Source organism: Anguilla rostrata, chromosome 3 (genome assembly GCF_018555375.3).
Source record: "Anguilla rostrata isolate EN2019 chromosome 3, ASM1855537v3, whole genome shotgun sequence".
In the NCBI taxonomy this organism is placed as follows: domain Eukaryota; kingdom Metazoa; phylum Chordata; class Actinopteri; order Anguilliformes; family Anguillidae; genus Anguilla; species Anguilla rostrata.
This window is the reverse complement of record NC_057935.1, coordinates 57,818,748-57,839,264: the sequence shown is the minus strand read 5'-3', so window position 1 is coordinate 57,839,264 and position 20,517 is coordinate 57,818,748. Positions and strand designations below refer to the sequence as shown.

General features: G+C 39.4%; 1 long non-coding RNA gene across 6 annotated transcripts in view; it reads right to left on the bottom strand.

The window, feature by feature from the left end:
• Window positions 1-20,517, bottom strand: part of LOC135251312 (uncharacterized) — a 71,211-nt gene that overhangs the window by 49,748 nt on the left and 946 nt on the right. For 3 of the 6 annotated variants that reach the window (XR_010329117.1, XR_010329118.1, XR_010329116.1), the window contains exon 1: window positions 2,777-4,502. The exons of 1 other annotated variant lie outside the window; for it this stretch is intronic. This is a non-coding gene — a long non-coding RNA (uncharacterized LOC135251312). Of the gene's footprint in view, window positions 1-2,776; window positions 4,503-16,053; window positions 16,147-20,517 lie in introns of those variants that run through there. 2 more of the 6 variants (XR_010329120.1, XR_010329119.1) reach the window with 1 other exon arrangement.

The following is a 20,517-nucleotide window of genomic DNA, read 5'->3' as shown; positions in this document are numbered from 1 at the left end:
GCATTTTCATTGGCCTGTTAAGTAACCGCTCATTTGGTTCGAAATTTTACTTTCGTTAGATCAGTAAAATTTCCTGTGTTAATCCAACTCAAACAGAACATATGGGTCTATTGTATACTCTATAACAGTTGTATTAACACAGAAAAATTTCACTGTGTATAAAATCATTAACAACGTTTCAAAAATTGTTATACACAGCGGTTACAGGAAGAAGAAACAGCGCGTGGCTGTGCAGGCCGCGTGCATTAAAAAAAACCCGTGGAAAGAATGAACACCAGGCGTGGCAAATACACGTGCGTAATGTTTGTGTTATATTTTAATAAATTGGCGATAGAACCAATTATATTATTTACAGCTATAAAACAAAATGTGACGAGGACATGCGCATGCCAGCACACCCTTTAGAAATCCAAAGAATAGAGTGATGTCACTACACGTGACGAGCATAAGTGAAACCCTGTAATATTCAGAATCAGTCAGGCGCGCGGCCCTCCCACGTTAACCGGACAAAGCCACCACAGAATATGCACCGGAAACTTAAAATACCTCTCACGAATTGTCTACGAGTGAATAGCACAATCACTGGCCTGCCAAAAACACGATACATTCACAAGTTCTTTTTAATTCCTGAAAAGTTAAACTTGTAAATGAAACACACCGATTGTTATTTTAAACGCCATAATGCAGAAATACTCAAAAACAAAATAAAAATGAAATTTTAACTACAATGCAATTAACATGCTGAAACCCCAGTTTAGAGACAGGGAAATACGGAAGCGCACGTGATACTGTGAACATTCAATTGCATATACTCCCCTCATACATGGGCCTGATAAGTATTTATTCAAATCATAATAAATAACAGCACGTGGCCGTATTAAATCCCGAGGCACGCGTACAAATGCACACCAAAGGCATTCTAAAACCGCTACATTACAATACAATAAATGCACGAGCATAGTTAGCGTGGTTATTCTCTTAGGAAACTTCCGTCTCTTCTTGTCACCTGTTGCCCGCAAAATATTATCAGACTTTTATCAGTTAAGAAAAAAAAATTGCTGTCATGGTGATAAGACGTGCACTGTCAAAATATGCTCTCAGTTGTTCAACGCGGTTACACGTGCGACGGGCCTAAGACGTGCATCTTAACGTGTCACTAAATGTCAACATTTCACGTGTTTTTGTTTTGCATTTTATACATCAGTAAACTACTGTTTAGCTTTAAGTTAGGTTGATTTTAGAACCATCTGTATTAAAACATATCCAATCGGCATTAGTCAATGGGAAATGGAACAACTTCACAGGTAAGTCCGCCAACTGAAGTAAGAGCAACAGAGTATTATTAGCATCTAATGTATTATACTTCTTTAAAACAACATTCAAATGTACAATGGTCTACCGAACAACATAGTATCATTCTGGATTTATTTTAACACATGGACGTGCCTAAATGAATCAGTAAAAATAGTAAAATAACGCAATTTAAATCAGTACGTGTGACGTATAAATATATAAAATAAAAATAATTAATACATGAATTGAGACTTGTCCATATTCGTAAACCGCTGGTATGTTAACGCTTAAATGATTTTTATAAATCATAAATTAATGATAAAACGCTAGTACACACGACTATATTCAGGCACACACACGGGCACAATTCTGGATTCATACGTCTACTTCCTATCATTTTTGACACCGTGGAGCCAACAGTAATATGTGGAAACTTGTGGTTTTTCAAAGCCAGGCCAAGCTAGCACAACACCAGCAGCCCTTAACAAAACTATGCATCAATTAATTCTCCAACAAAAAATTGATTAAATTTTACTTGGGGGCTAAACTTCAGTATCATTATTTTAAATCAAGACTTTTAAATGTTTAAATGCATTTATTGTGTGATGTTTCAGCGCGGACTGAGAATATAATTTGCCCACCTTCCTTGATTCTTAGCCTGCCATGAAAAGGTTTACTTAACAGAGGCAAGGAGACAATCTTTTGTGCTTTGCCAAGATCCTCTCAGTTCCATTGTTATCCATTCCAATGGAGGCCTGATTAATTAATTTCACACTGTAGCTCCCGGAGAGGACTTTCCCACAAACGAGTGACCGAGAAAAATTTCGCCCCAAAGAAAGAAGTCAACATCAAGTTCAACAGCGTGCGCGCGCTCATTAGCATAACAACGGCGTCTGGGGAACACAGAGGTCTCCCGAACAAGAGGGTCTGGCGTCAAGACCCCACCTCCCAGACCCCGCAACGCTTTCCCAGGCTTTTTTTGCAACAATCGCACAACTGTTAGCTTTAAACGCCAGCGCGCGGGGCCACCAAGTTCACTTGGTGATTTAGTACAGAATGCATAAAGAACAACTGCGCTCACAATTCACACCACACAACACCCAAATATTCTCAACAGACTACACCCCGTTTCGAAATATTATTATTTGTTATTGTTATTGTTATTATTATTATTATTATTATTGTTATTATTATATATTGGACAACTTCAATTTCATTAAAATAGACTATAGCTATTATATAACAATAATAGTTTGACGAGCTTGTTTCTTTAAAAAAAAAGAATTCAAGTTAGACGTATTCAAGTTAGAAAATACGCTGCTTAGCCAAAGGGTATATACAACCTTTGCCCATCCTTTTCATTTCGCATAGAGGGCCACATGCACGTTATATTCACAAACTTTGCGCAGTAAAGCACACGCTTCTGTTTCTGTTCAAATTAAGAAATGACATCAGTAGCAATCGTTATTTTTTAAGTACTTACATGGAGGATCTGTGGCATAATCCAAAATAACGACAACACGTCCCAAATTTCAGCACTTTGTTTTTTTCTTTTTTATAAACAGGAAAAACGCTTGGATTTCGGCAATTACCGTCTGAACACCTGTACTACAGAACGACGTCCATCGGAGGAGAAAAAAGCCAACAAACAGCAAGGATAAAAGATAAAAAAAGTTAATAACAATGCGGCTTGTCTTTAAAGCGCTACTTCGCAGGACCACGGACGGTATTTTTTGAGTCTGTCCCATCCAGAGCAGTTTATTTCAAACCCGGAGATTACTCGTGCTTGACTGGCCCGAGACAGAGTTTTGAGCCACGAGCTTCTCCGAATTCTGTTAGCATCCAGGCCGAGGTCGTATTTTCTCACCGCCTCGGAGAGTATCTGTTGAAGTCTGTTGTTGGTCCCTCCACTCAACCCGGCCGCCGTGAACGTGCGCAGAAACCCAAACCGAGTAGCTCCCCCAATTCATTGTGAAATTCAGTCTTTTGTTCCAGCTGTGTGTGAAGGTTTTTTTTTCTTTCCTTGTTACGTCCTGTTCCTGAATCGTTTTGTTAGGCAAGGCATATGCGCAGCTGAAGTAGTGTGTGTGTGTGTGTGTGTGTGTGTGTGTGGTGGGTGGGTGTGGGTGTGTGTGTGCGTGAGAGAGAGAGGGGGGGGGGGGGAAGGGGAGGTGACTAACAGCAGCGAGGGGGACTTATTAATTCCGCACAACCGAAAATGTGCCCCTATTTACAGGACAAAAAAGCTATAGGCAGTGCTAGATAGGCTAGCGTTTACCCGTTATACGTGAACTCGACACATAGCCCAGCAACTTCCACCGCCCATTACGACGATTGTCACAGTTCGGGGACGGCCTCTTTACAGTGATGTAGTGGTATAGTTCAATAAAGGCACGCTAGCATATCTATTCTGTCTCTAAAATGCTTAATTAAAAACACACATTCTTCACAGATACCACGGTCCGTACAATTATTTTCTAATATTTCGGGTTAACTTTTCCCCCTTCGTTCAATGAACGTAGTCCGTCTGACAGCGTCCATGGCACCGTTCCAGTGCCTCGTGACGGAATTGTTCGTGCCCAGTTTGGCACGACCACGAGAGTAAAGGACCGGAATACGCAGCTTCAGTTAGAAAGGCATCCCCGCCACCTTAAATAGCACGCGAGCGAGTCTTTCGGGCTACAGACGTTAGAATAAAACCAAATGAACACGACAATGGTGCACGCGCTTGTTATTCCTTTACACGTGATGCGGACCAAAAAGCTGCGCAGGAAGGAGGAGACGAAAATGTGACTGACATTGACAGAGATGGAGGATAGAACACTAAAGGAAAATAAAGGCGAAGCCGACAGCCACCGAAAGGTGCTTGGGAACCATTCGGATGCTCCCGTGCTCAAGAGAGCTGCAAGACGGTTACTGAAACTAGGTTTTGGGTTCACGTCGCTTTGCGTGGGGTTAAGCGGATACATCTTGGATTCTACCGGCGTAATCTCGCGCAGGCTGGAATATTCTTCTCCATTCAACGGCTTCATCCTCGCTCCAAACAACATAGCTCCCCCTCGCCGAAGACCTACGCCTGCATACGTGCGGACGGTGCCGCGCGTAGATTTGGGGGTCCAGTAGGAAGATGTAAAAATAGTACTCGCCCAAGCTCTCCATATTTTACTACGTGAGTGATTGCGTCCTGACGTCAGGGTGCCGGATAGGCTAACCCGATCCATATTTTAATATCATTCTAAAAGGTTTGTAGGCTATACAGTACTTTTAAGATACGTCACAGTACTCAGCGCTGTGCTGATGCTATGTCCAGGATGGACACATTAAAATAGAACGTACAATGAATCTATATAAAATTTACAAAATAATGAAGAGCCTATGTGTAGTATGTGTGCCAATAAGCTGCTATGGTTTATATTGTTATATATGTATTTTTTTTATTTTTTATTGCAATTATTTATCGACACATTTAAATGATTTGGACCTGCCTGCCTACAAATTAACTGCACCAGAAACTTTTGAAGTCGTCTTTGTTTAACACTAAGGCGATGCAAGTGGTCGTCATAACAACGCTCGTTTTCATTTCCGTCGCATCAGCACGAGAATGTATTTTTTGCAATGTATTTTTTTTATTTTTGCAAATTTTTCCATGTTGTTCGTCTCTGAAAAATAAATATGATTTTGTTTCCAGATGCAAGTGGCCAGTTGCTTTTGTAGTGTGGCCTGTTCTGACGTCCTCTGAAGAGCGAATTTCACATTGTTCCTGTACCCCGAGTCCTGCAGTCTTACATTTAAGCAGGATATACTCTCCCTTTAAATAAAACACTATTTTCAGCACAAATAAAGTCACACCTGTTCTCTGCAGTATGTCTGCCGAGAGAGAGAGAGAGAGAGAGAGAGAGGTTTGCATCGCTTTCATACCTTAAAATCGTCTCTTATAAATATATTAATAGACTATTGGTGACACTAGCGAGATTGAAAGAAAATGCAGACAGCGTAGCCTAAACTCCCCTGGAAACAGTGGCCTGAAAGGGCACGATTAATGAAAGCATAGTCGGAATAAAACTACGCATTCGACATAGACCATGCCACGGACATAAGATTAAAGTAATTTCCCAAGAAGATTTTGTGTTGGCATAAATAGCCTTTCTTTTGCTCGTCGGACGTAACCTGAACACAACCCAGTCATTTTTGTTTTATTCACCACATATTCAAATTCCTGGTAAAGAGTGCAAAATGCTCATTTCTTATGGAGCTATATTGCGCATTGAATGAACACATACGTTTCATCTTATTTGTCTTTCTTTTTTTATACACAACACAGCAAAATGTGCAGTAATTCAACACTAGAGTAGCCTACATTTCCTCTGGTGGAGTACATTACGCACCTTGGTTTCATTAGCCTGCATTCTCCGAGAGCTCAAGTAACACTGTGTATCTTATTACAGTGTGTAGGACGACAGCAGCACCGCAAACATGCAGAATAAAATGTCTGAGATGAAAGGTAAAAGGGCGGGAAGTACTCAACGAATTTAACCGCCAACACCCCGCCAAACACTTTCTGCATATTCTCATTCTTCCGTTATTTCCAAAATAAATAAATAAAACTCGCCCCTTGTTACAAGTATAGAATGAAAAAAATTAGAATATCTGTTCATTTGTATGGTATATTCAGAGATCAATTGCGTAGACTTCACGTATGACGTTATTACATAGACGTCTTGGTGTTTAAAATGTTGTTCTTGTTCAAATGACAACATGAAAGCAAAATTTAAAAAATCATTTTAAAAGCCCGTTGACACATAGCTGTGACTGAATACACCTTTTCAAACAGTCGCAGTTGTGGCAATTGCACGGTGAATAACTGTATAGGCTTCAAGATCATGATAAATATAGCCTATATTTTTTAAATTAAACATACTTGACTCAACTGATACTAATGTCCATAGAGATTCCCGTATTTTATTATAGCGATGGTGCAGAAGATGTGCATGGAAGCAAATGACATCATTAGAGAGGGGTCCTTTTTAAAGGCCTGTAAGCAATTACTGGACACGCTTAATATGCCTGAGTAAAATTACTGAGCTCAAATGCTTTGGTCGTGATGTTGGCATCATGCTTCTGACGCCACTTGTAATTCAGGATCTTATTTATTGAAATTTACTGTGGTGATGAAATTATTATGAGCGACTGTGAGTTTATTATAAGTTTTGTTATCATTATTATTGCAGCAAAAGACGTAATTAGTTGAAGTTAAAATGTCTTTTATTTAGATTAAATTGACCCGTGTTTGGTCATAAAGAATAAAACGCCCACACAAAAGGAATAATATTAGTCTGGGCAGGTAGTTTCTACTAGAACACATTTCAGGCATCTGGAACACAATTCCTAATTCTACAGGGGATGCCTTCTGTGCCGATCTTTTTCCATAATATTGTTTCAGAGTTAGTAGACAACGCAATATAAATAATATATAGTAAAACCACCCCAATCGTTTGTTCAGTTTACAGTGTGGTGCAGTAACTGCATTCCTGGCCTGTGACGTCATACGCAATCAAACACAGGTTCCTGAAGTTCGGTTAACAATTCAGGCATGAATTCCAGCACTGTGATCCACGTACACTTGCACGCCCAGATACGAAATTCAATGAATCCCCCGGAGAAAAGCAACGGCATTTTCACCAAGAGGGCTCGCATACTCCATTTTATTCTATAGCATTGCTTTTTTTGCTTTGGAGATGTATATATCAGTACGGAGTGTTAGTCCAGCACAGCGATACACATTTGTTGAAACAATTTCCTTTAATACAAATTTTAACTGCATGCTCACGTTTGCTGCGAAATGCTTCAACGTATAAAAACGTATGAAAATCTCCAAGGGCTTGAAGACGATTGACTTGTACTGAAGTTATTAATCGTGGGGGCCAGATTAACCAGGTCTGCGCCAGTGCGGTCACGAACCTTTTCAACATTAACACTTCAACAAAACCACCTGCAACACCACTCCCCACTCCCATGCGCGAGCGCCAAACTGTTGTTCATGTTACATTCGGCGCAGATAAAGGAAACGCACAAGGCGATTGATTTCTTCCGCCACGACCCCCAAGCGCAACGTAGCCTAACTAAACAGAACAACAAATTTGCGCCGGCCTACGACCGGAAATGGAGCGTGACAGATTAAACAAATACGACTAGGGGTTTTTATGGAGGAGGGAAAAGGCCAGAATCAAAGATGAATATGTGCAAAATTAGCTGCGCGAATTCTATAAGAAGGATTGCAATTAATATCTTAAATAATAATAATTTAAAAAATCTTAGCACAACGTGATTTGCTGATGAGTCCGTGTCATAGTCCAAATCAAATGTGGATAAATTACCAAAGAGCAAGATTGAATTCAGTGGCGTAAGCATGCTCGGGTAGGAGAGGCGAAGTGTTGTACAGTGAAGCTCCCGCGCCGTGCATTACAGAAACAGCGACACACGTCGGATGGAAGCAGGATTATGCGCGGGACACTTCTTGCTCGAGCCCCGGGTGCACGCAAACGCCGGATCCATCAATATCCACCCGAATGAGTACGCGCCGCGGGGAATTCTTCATTAAACGCAGCGTGCATCCAATGCCGCCAATGTTTCGTGTGGATATTTCTTAACTTTGTCTTGGTAAAGTTATGAAGATCGGACGACAGTCACGTGGAAATAATCTGATAAACAGTTTTGAGTGTGTGTGTGTAACGACGCTATTATAAAAATAACCCTTGAAGTAGCGAATTCCAAAGATTTCGGACAATTTGGCAAACATTTATTTTAGACTGGCTTATAACAAACATAATTTATAACATATTATTATTATTAGCAGTAGCAGTATCACCAATATTATATTGTGAGTACGAACTTCAAGTATATTCATCAGAACATTTTTACAGCAATTAAAGGCGGACTGTTTTACTTTACTTGGGCTAGAATAATACAGGTACGCTCAAAAGACAACTAGGCTATAATCACCAACAGCAATTTCCGGTGGGATTTTCCAGCAAATAAAGAGGATGTGGTGTACGCAAATGGGAAAACCCATATTAAGTTCACAAGTTTGTAAAATTCAAACGATGATTTACTTACTTTACCCAAAGAGTATGCAGCAAAAGGAGAGATCTGACATTTTATGAGTGGAGTGGCGCATTCCGCCCTGTCCTTTACTAGCTGTATTAGGCTAACTAATTAGCAGTTCACCATATTAAATGTATTTAATATAATTCATAAATAAAACGTAAGCTAACTATATAATTGGTGAACAACTTATGCACTAATTTGGCTTCGAACTTGGCCTTGACTTTCAATAATAAAAACACGACGTTAAAACATTTTGCTGTTATTGTCGATGTTGCTCAATTCGGCTTTAAAAAAAACAAAATGTGAACCCATTTGGAAGCTAAACAAACCTTTTTTTTGTTTACTCAAAGAACAGCCTAAGTGAACGAGCTTCGTTTTGTCTCATTTACATGTTTCTGACAGGAAAAATACTGTGGATTATAATTCTGCACTTGAATATAACTTAATGCATGGTGCATTTGGTTACCACTGCAGTTATTCAACAGTACACTCCTTTAAAAAACACCAGTCCACCATAATGATGTGGGAATTAAGCAAAGAAATGAAATGAAATTACATTATATTTTAAATGAAAAATGGGATTTACACCGCAAACACAATCTTAATTTACAAAATTATAAATAGTAAAATCCTGATACTTGAACTTAATAATGAAAAAATCTTCTTTAATGAATTATTGATACATCGTTTTAATTCCGGACAAATCAAAAATAGTGTAAATAAGACATTTCTAGAATTAACTGTCTTTTCAATATCTACAGTAGGCCTACTGTAAGGGAAAGAAATAGTTGTCATTTATCCATCCAGTATTAGCCTAGTATCTTAATGAGATATCAGTCATATTCAATGCATTAAGTTATATTCTTTCTTTCTATCTTTTTCCTGTACGAGATCTCACAGTACGTTTAAGCCAAAAATTACAATGTCACTGTTAATGAAAAAGCAATGGACGTGGAGCCTATTGTAGCCTATATCTCGACCCAGAAAAGAGTGCTTCATGTATTTGTGGTTTAGCCGTTATTGATTTGGAAACAAAACACAGCAAAAGAAATGTAAGTTACACACGTGACAAAATGGCTGACACCTGTTTCATGGGTTTGATGGATCTTAAGCAAAGAAAGCTGAGCATCGGTCAGGTTTTTTGGTCGCTACATGTTACATTAAGGGGTCGCGCAATGGTGCTTTATTTAACATTTAATGAATCGTTTCCTGTTTTAAAAGGATTGTATTCAAGTGAGAATGCTCAGTCTGCTTTATCGTCGTCTGTTAGCTGTTTTTATACTTCATCTCATAACAGTTAAGTTGGGAAAGTGGCCGACGTGTAAGTCTTAACAGTTTTATTCCAGTTGTATTCATTTACACTACTTTTCAAAATCTCATTAAATTCAAATCAAATGTGTACATTATCCCTCTTCATCGGTCTCCTTGATTACCACTACAAATCGGTGATCGATTTTTAATCCTGCAGTAACTTACTCATTTACTGCTGCTGTTTTTGTCGTTTTCGACAAGTCAAAATATCGCTTAACATATTCGCTTTGTTTCGTTTTCAAACAAAATTCTTCAAGAGAAAATTCAACATTAACAACAACAACAACAATAAACTAATAAAACGATTATTATTATTGTTGTTGCTGTTGTTGATATTATGAGCAGTAGTAGTAGTATCATTTTTATTATTACTACTACTATTACTACTACGACTACTAGGCTACTACTACTAGGACTACTACAATTATTATTATTATTATTATTTATTATTATTATTATTATTATTATTATTGTTATTATTAATAATAATAATAATAATAATAATAATAATAATAATAATAATAAAAGCATTATTGGCTAAATATTTTGTGAAAGTTGTTCACGAATATATCTTACATGCGGTTGACAAAACCAAACATTCTGCATAAGCAAAAATAATTCCACTTTATATTGGTTATTCCACCAGCGAGGGCAAAATACATGATTTCATATTACGCTGCACTTCAAAGATAGACTGAGAACCAGAAAATATTCCATTAGCTATATATGTAATGACCACAGTCTAACAGGTCATGGTGTAAATGATAAATCGGTATAAATATACTATGAAAAATATCCACAGAAATGACAACAACATACAGACTCGGAAAATAAATAATCAAAGCCGCACAGCATGCTACCCCGCCAAAATTCCACACTTTGACACGGTAACCATTAGGATTTCCACTACAATTATTAATACACTAATAACAAACCTCTGTTGTTCTTTACTACATTAACCAGCCACCGTCTGGCTCTTTGAAGCGAAAGAGACAGATTCAGCTGTAAAGTCAGTATAAAGTCCATTAAGAGTTGAATTAACACTGAAGATTTCACTGCGGATCGTTTTTAGGGCGGTGCACTGGGGCCTACAGTCGCGCGGCGACTGGCCACGTGTTACAGTTGTAATGAAGAGCTCGCGGGGGGAAACCGTTGGAGTGCTACTGCAAAGTGGATTTACTTGACATAAGCACCTCGGGGTCAGGCATTAAGTCGAGGAGGGAGTTAATATTTGAATTCCGAACCCCTCCCTCTCGGCTCACTTCACTCAACACTACAGTAGGTCTTGAAATACATTTAACCACAAGGAGCTTTTTTGACCCGTAACACATTTCTGTTTTTGTTGTATTTTTTTTTAAATTGATAGCACTGTAGACACCATTGCCAACATTCATGAAAAGTTCTGCATATGAACCCAGAAAATCCCCAGTGTTAAGACTAAATTATTGATCTGGTTACCTGTAGCAGTGGTAAGGTACACAACCTACCACAGATTAATCTTTCTAACAACCTTCTAAAAACAAAATGTTTACAGCAAATGTATATACACCCTGTCATAATCTGGGCCCTTGGCTTTGGCTAACAAAATTACAGGGGCAGTTTGCTTTCTGGAATATTTACAAATATAATTTCAGTTATAGTGTACGTTTTTCAATTCACACAAAAAATTGTGTGTGATAAGTGATATTTTGGATACATAAGTTTTTGACTTGCTGGTTGTAAAATTGCAGATATGAGGGCATTCAGGAGTTTGAGGTCTAAAGCAAAAAATAAAAAATACACTTCAGATAACTCCTGAACAGCGGGTACAGTGAGGTTATGCCTTCATGTGTCATGTGTGCACATATAACTAGATTATTCTTCAAAACATTACTTTTAATTTCCTATGGCCATTCAATGTGCACTAAAGGAAATTGTGGTATGGCTTCCTTCCAATATTACTACACCTACCAACATTACTACAACTACCAACATTGCTACAGCTACCAACATTACACTACACCTATCAACATTACTACACATGCCAACACTGCTACACCTACCAACATTACTACATCTACCAACATTACACTACACCTAATAACATTACTACACCTACTGTACCAACATTACTACACCTATCAACACTGCTACACCTACCAACACTGCTGCAAGAGCAGCACCATTTTAGGACTGGGTAGGACTGAATTTCTGGCAGAATATAAAAAGTTATTTTTTACGTTTACAATTGTGAATAACCACTGAAGCAAATATGCTCATGTGTACACCCTATGGAAACACAACAGCACTGTCAAAGTTTCTTTGGAGTTACCTGAAGAGCATTTTCTTGCTTCACACCACAAACACCTGAATATGACGGCTTCACAAGCCACCGCTGGACAGCCAGCCGATCTTCCAAAACGTCTGTAAGCACTGAAAATATCCTTCATCGCACACAAAAACCAAACAGGACAATCAAAGACGAACTAAAGTGGATGTAATATTTAAAATGTGAGCCATCCCTGTAAGCAAAGTAATCATTTCACCCTGCCTACTGGACTTCACACTTCCAAACGCACTAGTGTTGCACACGTCAGTGGAGAATGACAACCTGCCTAATTTTATGACTGAGTTGAAGAGTAGAGGGCACTGCAGCTAGATTGAATTCAGGGGATTCCAGAGTTTCCAAAACCTTTTAAATAACAAGATCCCTAAAATGAGGACACCCACTTCAATAAAACGGCTAACCCTCGATCCCTTTTATCCAACACCCACTACAGTCTGTTTAACACACTGGCGTACGCAAGTGTGTCTAGATGACAATTGGAATGCACGTATTATTGATAAAAAAAGACATGAAATCACACTATTACAAAGGATGAGTAAATCATATACGAGATTTGCATTTATTTTTTTAAAATTCCGAAAGCCTGAAATATGTAATTCATGAAAAAATGAATAGGTTTTTTTTTTTTTTTTTTTTTCCCCAAGAACAATCGCCTGGGTCTCCTGTTCAGGTACCCCCCGAATTCCGATTTTGGAAAAACCTGACTAGCAGTCAGCGCTGCACCATGAGAATGGGGGTGCATGGCAGGAGCAGAGAGTGGGGACGGGGTTCATGCGTGTACACGTCTTTCGAGAACTCGCCTCCTTTGGAATGTAAATTTGCACGCGACCGACGTTCAGAGGAACCGCCCCGAGAACACAGAATTCAGCGGGAACGTTGTGCCAGTCGTCAAGCAGAACCCAACCACCCCACCCACCGCCCACCTCCCGCCCACCCATAAGAGATGAATTTTCGGAAAATGGCAGCTGAAATTGCTGTTTTCTCTACACAGGAAATGGAGAAGGCCGCAAGTGCGATCCCTGGCAGACGGACCTGCCGCAGCCAGAGGGTCTGACTGCTGAAGATGTAGGCCCAGACATCGCTCTGACTCTAAGCCCTGTGACACCATTAAAAGCACAGACTCCGCCTCCCCCCCGTGCCAACATGGCACCCCGCCCGCCATTTTAGAGAAAAGGAGGGGGAAAGGGCCAGTAGGTAAACAACTATCCTGCCACCAGACCGCGGTGTAAACACAACACAGTTCTCCGTGCCAAGTGGAACAGAAACACGTTTATATATCCTCACCCTCCATTTGTAAAAATGTGTTAAAAATTAACCAAACAAAAAAAGAGAAAGTATCTTTAAAAAATATATATTTGAATATGTTTGTGGAAAGACGTCTACTACTGTCTCACAGTCCCAATCATTTCTAAATCTGACAGACAGGAAATCCGCACATCTTCAATTAATACACCTTTTAATATTGATGTCTTTACTCTTATATTGGCCAATAAGATAAGCCTGCATTTGATACAGTAACAGAAAAACACCACAGCAGTGTAACTTTCAAAATTACCTGATTTATGCAGGCCGCACGATAATAAGTAACTAAGCTGACTATTTAATAAAGCACGGCTGGAGGAGAGAACACATCCCGCGTGCTGAGGAGATTTTCTTTCACGTTCCACTCCCAGAAATTGCTGCCAGCTAACGTGGCTGCAGTTCTGCCTGTGACCCTTGCGCAGGATGCTAACAAATGAATGGCTCACTGTAAGAAACAAATAAAAAGGACAGACAGCCGCAGTGTTGCACTCGTCCAACCCAAGTTCACGGGGGGGGGGGGGGGGGGGTACGAAGGAGAATTGACGTGGAAAGACAGGAATACACACAACAATTTAGAATTTAGCCAAGACATATTTAGCAAGATGCCTTTGAGCCAAAGTGACCGGTCCTGTTATTTTACAAGAGATAAATTGAGAGCGTGTTTTGGTTACAAAAAGCACAAAACTGATGCACCATGTCAAATCCAAAGGCAATAGTATTATTTCTGTTCTACCTCTTAAATTCTCACTGGAGAATGATTGGTAAGTGACAGACTGAAGTTCAAGTGCAGTTCATACAGGTAATTACTGATACACTTTTGATACAAACACTTTTGTGGAAACAAAAAATAGTAATCCCCATTTCAACTGCAGTTTGCTTTGTCTTTATGTACGATATACGATAAACTGGGCAGTCCTTCAAATAAACAAAAAGTATGGTTTAATAATATTTAACAAAATAGTGTACACTTTGAAAAAAGATGTGATAATACACACTGCGTCTTACTACTTACGTTACTGTCAACACATTTTGTGTTACAAATATGCAATTTATGAGTTCCGAAGGGAGATGTTTTAAAAACAGATTGTGTTGAAAGTAACTATACATGGAGGATTGTTTAAAAAATGACATGCTATGTGTTGTTTTTAACATCTGCTTTGAGAGTGTAGAAATGTATAACTTAAATTAAAAATCAAGCACTTTGTTGTAATAAGGCCTACTTAAAATGATTCTTATGAACCTTTCCATTAATGTCATAAAAACAATATGTTTTCTTTGAAAATATGTAATCAGCTTATGTGAACTTCTTTTAATCTCACAATTTAATTCCAAAAATAGACTTTCTTCCCCCCCAAACAGCACTTGGTAAATTCAGTAATCACTAGAATTAAGTTGTTTTTGCACTTATTTTTAAGATGAAACAAGCAACAAATTTGATTGAGTGAATTATGGTGTAATAAATTTTAAACTGAGCAAGATTGAGATAAAATAAACTACTACAAAGAAAATCTCATTTTGCGTTCTTAAAATGATTTTCAGATTTGAACAAATGTGCTTTCTCTAGCTGTATTATAAAATTCAAAATAGTATAATTTCAATCTGGAGTGAGTGTGAAACACACACAGAAAGAATTCTTTGAAATATTTCGGCATTTTCACTTCAAGGAAAATGAACAAGGTCTGGCCCTGTCTTACAAATCTGTAATGAAATTAAAATGCTTTATGCTCTACAAATGAGCAAATGTTCTGATTCGAAACAAGGCTTTGATGAATATGAATCATGTAAATCTTTAACAGACAAATATACCTTCACTGTTGAGCTATTGTTCATGGGTGTCAGTCCAGATCCAGTTATGGGGTCAAGGGTCAAGAGTCAGAGAGCCAACAGAAAGCAATGCCTTATGAGATTCCATCACTTATTTGAAAAGTGTCATGGTATTTGATCCAAAGAGCATGCAGGCTTATATAGCCATATTCATCTGTACTAGCAGTGCATACAATTACACTGATTACACAAACATGTTCCGTATTAATTCAACTGTGTTATAACAGACTTTGCCCAATACGCCATAAAAAGTACGCTGAAAAAGATATACTTTATCACAGTTCATTTTCCAATGACGGTATTGTCGTGCGACAGTTATGCCCGTTTTCTACCTACTCAATTTATTCACACAAATCTCAGCAATTTGAATGTCTGCTAATAATTCCTGACATGTAAAAATACAGAATTGCAATTTTAAAAGATCAATGTTTATCAACTGCAGTGCAACAGGATATTCTGCTGAATGGACAGAGACACATTTCAGTGAACAGTACACAGGCATGTTTAGGACCATAATTGTGCACAAAAATACTTTGATATTAAAAAATAAATTTAAAAAAGTTATTTAAATTTTAATTAAAAAAAAAAAACAAAGAAAACAGAAAATGCATAACTATTAATCTATCACCAAACAAATAAACACCAGCAACAAAGCCAGCAAAACTACGGCCCTTGCATGTAATGTCTCGAGCTGACTGCGGCGCGAGTCGCACGCGCTCCAAAAACTCTGAAATGTCCTCGCACAAAACACAGTGTGGCTTTACAACCTTGTAATAATAATAATTTATCCTAAGATAAATATAAATATTTCGTATGCATTTAATATGCTCCATTGTCCTAGACAGTCTTTAAAAACGTACTTCTCCAAAGTAATTATATTATAGATATCTTACCAGTTAGGCGTCCGTTTGCGCTTCTCGCGGACGGAGCTGCTGGGTGTCTCCACGCCTCCCGTGAGAAAAGACCAGCTCGCGACTGCTCCTGTCCTTTAATTAGAAACGGGCTGAATCTTATGATAATCAGGTTGACATCAGTCTTAACAACTCGCGCCACATAAAAGACGGGGGCAAATTCGCGTCTCCTTTCCCATGCAATTCCGACGGTCAAGTTCAAGCTCAAAAACTGAAGTCTGCGCCGCAACTTGTGGCCAATTACAATTCAGCGCGCGCAGACCCTGGACCCCGTTCTAAACTGCGTCGAAGAGGGTGAAAATATTTTAGCCATTTCTCCAGCAATGTCCACAAACATTCCGAGGCATTTCTACTTACAAGAATGTGCCAGAAAAAAAAATTAACAAAATGGAATCAAACGTTCCATTTAAATCTTTGCATATCTGTACAGCCGAGCACTAGATATAGTTTGTATATACACAGAAATAACAATTTTAACATAAAAAAAACACGTTACTACAAATATCATCATTTATAACTTAATTAGCTGTAACAGTTTTTCTTTTCAAATTAGTAATGGCAATTAAATTAGTTTCTAAATTGCCAAAATAGTGACTTTTGTAAATTGTTGTGAAATAAACACTACAGAGCAATTCCGAGTTTTTGCCAGATTTTGTTCATTTATTTGATTTACTACTGCTTGCATGACATGTCAAAAAGCTACACTTAAAAAAAACAGCATCGAATTCAGTGGACGTATTTATTCCGTTTTCATTAAGTGTAAATGTGATTAAAAATAAATAAATAAATAAATAAACTCTGCTATGCCATGGACGCAACTAATACTACTTTTACAATGAGGCCCCACGGATACTTCCAATGCAACCAAAAATAATAACTATAATAAAATAATAAACTCAATCATAATAAACAATCAAACTTGTATTATACTTGTGATCATAAGAAAATGCTAATTATTCTCCAGCATTATTACTTTTGTTGTTTTAACAATTCAATTGTCAGCACTGCAATTTAGGAGTTTTATAATACTTTTTTTTTTTTTTTTAATAACGACCATGGCAGTATCCTATATATAAATGTAGACGGCTAAAACGAGAACAACAATAAAACCAGAAATATTCGACGTAATGAACTTTTTTTTTTTTTAAACAAAGAAAAAACAAAAAACACTTGGAGCACGTGCACTGCATAGCTTTGCAGAGAACCCAGGAATTCAGCATTCATTATTGTCGCGGAGGGGTGTCGACCTCCCGCGCGCCAGACGACCGCACTGTCTGACCGCAGTCAAACTGGCCCTCATCATTCATAATAAATAAGAAAATGTTTGGGATGAATAATAATAATAATAATAAACGTGGAAAGAATGACACAAATAATTTTACAACTAAAGCACGACTTAAGTTGGAGGTTGAGCGTTGTATTGAAAGCGATGGATTTAACCCATTTGCGCGTCTGTCCATAGAAATCAATAAAAAACAAATTAGCTTCATAATCTAAACAACATTTGCATGCCATACAATCTTACGCTAAAAAAGCACAATATGCTCTCAAACCAAAGTCTTTCTAATAATATAAGGCATTTCTACAGTATGTCCATTGGTCATTATACAATTTCCTTTCACAATGCAAACGTTATGAAAATAATGTCTGTAAGGTTTTAGTACCAGTGCCAGACGCTGTCATACAAGCGGATCGTGCCGTTAAATTCGTTAATTACAGATCACGTGCTGTTGCTCATTTCTGAATTAATCGCGACCTACAGACCGAGGGAAGCTGTACACTCACTCATGGTTATAACGAATTATCTTTTTGAATATTTTGATGAAATGTGAATAATATATACAAACTTTTTTGGAGGGGGGCATTTTATTTCTTTGAAACATAACCACAAATCTAAATATTGTGAAACCAACTAGTGTTGCCCTTCTTCAAAGTTTTACATATGTATTATTATGTACACTTTCCCTGCTATTATCCATGTAAAAAGCAAAAATAAAACCAGACTGTATTTTACACAATGCTGTTCGCTGAAAACTAATAGAAATGTAAAAAAAAGTTTTGACATGAATTTTTTCTTTTTTTTTTACCACAGGCCAAACAGTAACCTGCTTAGATTCAGCCATTCCATAACAAAGTTATCAGATGGATACTTTAGCATTACATTCTGACACAGCTGAAACCCGTGTACCGCATCAGGAACACTGCTTCCTGTTTGTGAAAATCTGCACTTCCTGTCCGTCACAACTGTGGCGTTCACGGATGCACACGGACGCTGCCTAGTAACGGGCCGTGGACCTCCCTGCCTGGAGAGCCAGGGTGAGCCAAAAACGTGCGCGAGTTACCGCCAAAGCTGCTAGCCAGAGACTCAAGACCCCTGCCGGGTCTGCTTGCTTATCCACGGTTGGGCCCTGGTGGTGCTATATAAACTATAATATATAAACTATAACTATATATCACTATAAATACCACCTATGCAATACACAGATATACTTGGAGTTCACTGAAACTGATATTTTGAGAGACGCCACCTGTAATACCCCCACACTTGACCTTGCCTCTCCGTCTATGTGCAGGTGCTGTGCTTCTTTTTGCACTGCTTATGAAGGTGCGTCACACTGCTCATAGAGAGGTTATACCTCCAGTCATATAGTCATGTAGCTCTTACGAAGCTCCATTCATACAAAGCGTGCAAAACACACAACAATCCATTTATACAGGTGGATATAGTATAAAATAAATTTAGGTTAAGTACCACACACCTCAAGGGTACAACCAGCAATGCCCTGCCTGGGAATAAAACCTGCAACCTCAGTTTACAGAGCCCAGCTGGAACAACAATTACACAGAGGAACAGCACTGGGCGAAAGAGCAGGCTTGGGGCGACTCGGACAGGACCGGGAGCTAACATTTTTTAGCACACTTTGCGTATTGAGGGAGGCACACTCAATGGTTCTGTTCTGGTATCACTAACAATAATCACAGTAATAAACTTTACAGAGCACATTATTTCAAACCAGGAATGTAGCAGCTCTGTTCTTCACAGTGGAATTAAAAATCCACAATAATTATACATGCAACATAAAACAAATGGATGAAAATAAGAAAATGGAAAAATATGGTAAAATAATGAACGCTGTCCAAACAGAGTGTTCAGTGGACACCTAGCGTCAGCAGCATACGAAGCTTCTCTTTTTTTGTGATGAACCGCTCCGCCACTTCGGCTCGCTTTAACCCACGAAGCATGCGAGCGCTACGGGAAGAGGAACAGGACGGGACGGGACGGGGCAGGACGGGATGGGACAGGACGGAACAGGGCAGGACAGGACGGGACGGGGCAGGACAGGACGGGACGGGACAGGTGACAGAGCGAGCCTTCACCAGCGCCTCCCAGCAGATCCCCCACAATGCAGCGGCATGGTACTGACCATGATTGGCGGTTGATTTGTGGCAGGAGGAAGGGGGGGGGCGAGGGCGGGGGCGGGGGCCCGTAATGTCTTCAGCAGCGGTGCCTTTTGTTTGGATTGTACTGACCCCTCCCCCCACCCCCACCCCCACCGCGCATTTCTCTCATGAGGCTTTGGCCAAGTCTGAAATGTCACCCATGAATCTCAGCTGCCCCCATTCAATCCTTCCCCACCCCCCACTTTTTTCTAACCTGCCCACTAGTACATTTTGGTGGGCTGCCCGGTTGCTATAGCGCGCTAGCCAGCCGTGCAGAATGTACCGCGGAATGCAGACGATGTGTGTGGGGGGGGGGAGGGGGGAGGGGGACCAATGACAGCAGGCCTCATTTGCATATATTCAAATTAGCCAGCCATTAAGGACTGTGGGAACCAGGAGACACAAAAGGTACCGCGGGGAGGAAGGCGTATTTGGAGCTTGTGTGACAAGACTGGGGGGGGGCGGGGGGGGTTAGCCTGTCACTGCCGTGTACAATTGAGGTTCCAAAACTGTAGCTTGGAGTTAATCTGTGCAGTTTTGTTTACGAAATTCCCTTTCCAAAAAGGAGGAGGGGAATAATGTATTTGGTGAATAACATTTGACTTTTCACACTGTAAACTTGGTTATTTTGGTTTGCGTGTGCCTGTGACAAATCCAGGGCTGCATTACAGACATCCACACCAAGTGCAATACAAAATGGACTCTTACAGCAAGACAGACATCCACACCAAGTGCAATAAAAAACAGACTCAGTGACACGAAAACGTCCGCTACCCACATTTAAATGGTGTAGAACAGGGCTATTCAGCTGGCAGCCAAGTCAAACTCCAGGCCTGCAACTCTACAGATTTATATCCCGGCCTGCAAGCCTCTGCAGATCTCCCACCAGCAGCGATGGCGCTAAGACCAGCCAGCCAGGGCTATAACCGCATCACAAATCTGCATAACACATCCCCTACCCTACCCTAACCCCCCAGCCATAATTTACAGTTACAAAAATAAATT